This window comes from Sturnus vulgaris, unplaced genomic scaffold, assembly GCF_052056855.1.
Source record: "Sturnus vulgaris isolate bStuVul1 unplaced genomic scaffold, bStuVul1.hap1 Scaffold_383, whole genome shotgun sequence".
NCBI classification, from domain to species: domain Eukaryota; kingdom Metazoa; phylum Chordata; class Aves; order Passeriformes; family Sturnidae; genus Sturnus; species Sturnus vulgaris.
The window spans coordinates 755,268-759,647 of record NW_028276433.1 but is presented as its reverse complement, the minus strand read 5'-3'; the positions used below and the strand labels follow the sequence as shown (position 1 = coordinate 759,647).

General features: G+C 44.7%; 1 long non-coding RNA gene across 1 annotated transcript; it reads left to right on the top strand.

The window, feature by feature from the left end:
- The first annotated feature begins 202 nt into the window (after positions 1–202).
- Positions 203–4,034, top strand: LOC148217711 (uncharacterized). Its single transcript, XR_015800828.1, has 3 exons — positions 203–282; positions 3,515–3,634; positions 4,012–4,034. It is a non-coding gene; the product is annotated as an uncharacterized LOC148217711 (long non-coding RNA).
- The last annotated feature ends 346 nt before the right edge of the window (positions 4,035–4,380 follow it).

The window sequence follows — 4,380 nt, the reverse complement described above, 5'->3', positions numbered from 1 at the left end:
TAAGCATGCCAAAGCATACCTCATATTTGTAGGAGATTCTTGCTTGTAAACGTCTCCTGACACTTGCCATCTCTGCATGTGTTCTTTACATCTATTTTATTTTCAGAGGAAGGGTCGCACGCTTCTTGGTGTTTTCAATTGCACCAGAACTCCCGGTAGAAGTCGAAGACTTAGATCCGATATCCTGGAACCTCTAGTTGACACTGAAACAATTAACACGAGACTGGGCTGCTGTGAAGGAATTACTCCAGGATGAGGAGCTCTTTTTTGGTCTTCAAGCAGGTAGTAGTTTATTTTGTAACACCTAAGACTCTTCTTAAACATTTTTTTTTTCTAACAGAGGAAAGTATGTAGTGTGACTCAGTATATTTGAAAAGTATTTTTAGTGGTTTGTTAGGTGACATAGCGATCACTTCACTTTTTGAAGTAATCTGTATTATCATAGTGGTATTTTTCTCAAGTATTTTGCTTAGAAAAGTTAAATTTCTCTGATCAAGTGTGTAGAAGTCTGTGAGCCAATAGCTCCAGCAGAACTCCCGGGGCTGCTTCTTTGGGATGTAATACGGAACCTAGCGATATTCCTGCTCTGCAAACGTGGGAGGGAGTGGAACGGCAAGTGGTGAAACTTGACTGCTCCTTCAATCCCAGAACACCTGGGTTTAAGTTCCATCAGCCAGAGGATGGAATGAACCCTGGTGCCAGCCATCCTGGGGGCACTGGACTGCTGTTACCATCTTCTCTATTATCTTTTGCATGATGTGATTCTCCCTTGATGAGAGAAGGCAGAAAATGTGGTAGGAGGGGGAGCTCATTTCGTTTCTGTGGACTCCAGGCTTGGGGCAGCTGCAGAGAGCTTTGGTTTCAAATAATACTGCACAAACACAGTGAACTTGAACCTCTTGGGCACTTTTGGATCCCTCTGTGCCACTCCTTCTCTGATACTTTACCTGCGAGGTGTGGGCTCAGAAACACCTGCCCCTCCTGGATGGGTTTTTGTTGGGAAGGATGAATTAGGGAAACCTTATAAGTACGAGTGCCTAGCAAAAGACTTTGAGAATATGGAAAATATAAGCAAAATAGAAATGATAGCAATTTTCGACTGTGTGGCTGAAAGCTACTGAATGCCTGAAGGCCCCTTTGTTTAGATAATGTTAGATGCTGAGAATACCAAAAAGCAAACAGACATCCTCCCTAGACATGCCAGGAAGGGTCCCAGATAAAATTGAGAGATAAGAAAAGCAGTAAAACATGGTAATATAGTGATTCCTTTCGGTTGCATGCAAATGTTAGAGAATTTGTATCTTGTATTAGATTGGTTAGTGGCAATTAGAATATTCAACATAGATTTATTGTATTGTAAACGGGAAAATATCTCTCTTACTCTCTTACTCTCTTACGCTCCCTTCGCTCTTGCTTTCTTACTCTCTTCTCTTACTCTTGCTCTATCCCTCTCTCTCTGTCCTGCTCTGAGCTGCAGCTGCAGTTCCTAGCAGGGCCTCATATATAGCCACGCCCTATGAAATAAACTGCAAACTTCAAGACCAGAATACAGAGAGCGCCTGAGTTTGTTCCGACCATCCCAACGCAGTAATTCCCACAGGTTTTTGCAGGTACAAATTTATTTTCTTAGAGAAGCCATTGGGTGTAATAAAAATCTATGGAAAACAGGTGGTTGGTACACTAGCTGATAGTAGGTCTTGGGTTTTTCTTCTTTTCTTTAACTTTTTCTTAAGAGAACCTTTAAACTGGAAAACTGAAGGGGGGTGGGGTTGCTTCTCATTTTTTGAAGAATTGCTGTGGATTAAGGTATGTCAAGTGACACCACCAAAATAAGATTGGAAGAACTGAGTTTCAGGACTCTGCACTTAATTCTTTTAATGTGTTTGTGTGGGTGCAGGAAATGCCAAATCCCAGAGCAATTCTGTCTGTAACATTAAGTGCAACATCTTTAAAGCCAAGTGCTCGGTGTGGGGTTTTCACCTATGTTTTTATGGTCTAAAGGCTTTTCTTGAGCCCCAAAAGCCACAAGGAACTTGCCAGAAGCAGGCCTTCATTGCATAGCTGGGATTTCAATTTGCTCTTGGATTCTTCCTTCCAATCTTCTCCTGGGTTCTTGTGCCAGCAGAGATCCTCTGACCCCAGAGCCATACAGGGTGTCTGTTGCCTTGATAAATGGGAATGAAGTTGGCCGAGTCTGTCAGGAAAACAAAAATATCCTGGAGTTTGTTTGGCCAAAGATGGACCATGAAGATGTCTGTACTAGCGGTGGGTGTGAGTGCTGATCCTTTTGGGTTGTGTGGTGCCCCTGGCCCTTCAGAAGTCAGGGCAAGGCTGAAGGAAGGAGGGAAGCTGCCAGAGCTGCAGGTGGGGACAGTATTGGCTGTTTCAAACTGCTTGGTGCAGAACTAGAAGAATAGCTTTCCTCCTTTCTCTCCATCACTGACCAGAATATTAAGATGAAGCTGCGCTAAGCTGTGTCTTTTGTGGGTTGTTGTTTGGTTGGGGTTTTTCTGGCTTTTGAATGTATTTCCAAGTGGTGCAGTGAGGAGCAAGTTGCTGGGTTACATGATTTCTGACTGACATATCACAGAAATGGGCATCTGTGTGTGCATGTGCTTCCTAGCAAATCTAGATGTGATGTGGAAATCCTAAGGGAGGATTTCCAGCCTTGACTACATGTGACACAGGCTTCTGAAAATGGAACTGACCTTGGCAGAATAGCAGCTGTGAAGGGAAACAGAACTAAAATACATGTAAGCAGAAAAACCGAATGAAGTGGTACTTCTTGGTCCTGCGTGCACTTTGTGCCACTGCTTGCTGTGAACACTTGGTGTTACAGCTCAGTGTAGGCCACTTCAGTGTTTGATGGGTTTGATTTTTGTGGTCAGTTAGTTCCTCTAAACAACTCCCCTCCTTTACTGGACACATCCCTGGAGTGGGACCAGATTCACCCTTACCCTGGAGGAATTCTCTGCTCCTCTGGAGAGGGGATGAAGCCAAGGGTTATGAGCAAAGGAAAACAACCAAATCGTGGGCATTATGTCCTCGATGCACGCAGCACCATGTGTTTTCCAAGTTCCCAGCACTGATGAATCTGAACAAGAAAATGCCTGTTCCTTCACTTCTCCAGCTCTCCCCCCACACCTCCCCTGCTTCCCTTGCTCTTATCCTTGGTGTGCCAAGGTCCTGCATCTCCCTGGCTCTCCAGATGTAGCTCACCTTGTCCTGCCTGTGGCTGATAAAATATGGACCCAAGATGCTTTTTACCAGTAATCCATTATTTTAAAGAAACAAAGAGCATACAATGTGGTCTTTAGCAAATACATCCAAATAAGGGACTCTGCTTTTCCTGTAGTTCTCTTTCCTGTTTTCACCTGGGCTTGAAGGATGGGCATGGCCTGTATTTATCATATGAAAGTGATGTTACTAAATTTGTCCAGAAGTTTTGATTATTATTATTACTCATTTTCTGATAGAAAACAGTCTAATTTTGCCTTTCCCACGTTGTTTCCAGGTGCTCCCCAGGATGGATATCTGTGGTCTCAGACCACAGTGATTCCCTAGGAGGAAGGGGAGCCTTTGCCTCACCTGCACAGCTCAGGTGGATGGGACAGAATTGGTCTGGCCTGACAAGGTATGAACATCTGTCTGTGTTCTGGAGTGCCTTGAAACCTTTCTCTGTCAGGTTTTGGAGGGGTTTCTCTTTGGGATTTCTTGTGATGCAGCACCACGGGTATCCCTTTGTGCAAAGTCCAGTGCTAAAGGATTGAATAACGGACAAGTGGGGTCTGGGATGAAAATGGTTCTGTTAAAATTAAGGAAAGAATGCAATAAGAAAAATTAGTATCCTTTTAATGTCTGAAATAATTAGGAATAAAAATGCTGGAGAAGGGCACTCTGAATTGGTGTCACCTGTCATGGATAAAACCCCACAGTGAGCATCAGAGCAGAAGTGTGAGGGCTGGAATCCTTCTGCAGTGGACTTAATTTTCTTTTCCTCCTCTCTTTCAGGACAGGAAAAATCATTACACTCCTCCCATCATTGCCAAGAGCTGTGGTGTTTGAGCAGCCAAAGCCAAGAGGCTTCAGCACCAGAGGTCTGTGCCTGGAGGGCTCCTGGTCCTGCCCATGATGTGGGGTAACTCAGAGAATGCAGGGATCCTCTTTTTCTCCCTGCTGGGATTAACTGCCTAGGGAATCTGGGATCTGGGTGAAACTCCAGCTCTCCTGGTGTTCAGGGGTGCAAGGTCTGAGGGACTGCGCTTACCCCGTGGCTTTCCAGTTCAGCAGGAAAAAGAGGAAATGGAGTGCCAGACCGTGTCCCGTCAGGCTGTGTTTCCCTCTGAGGAGAGAGAGACTGGGCTGAGGTGGGATTCCTGG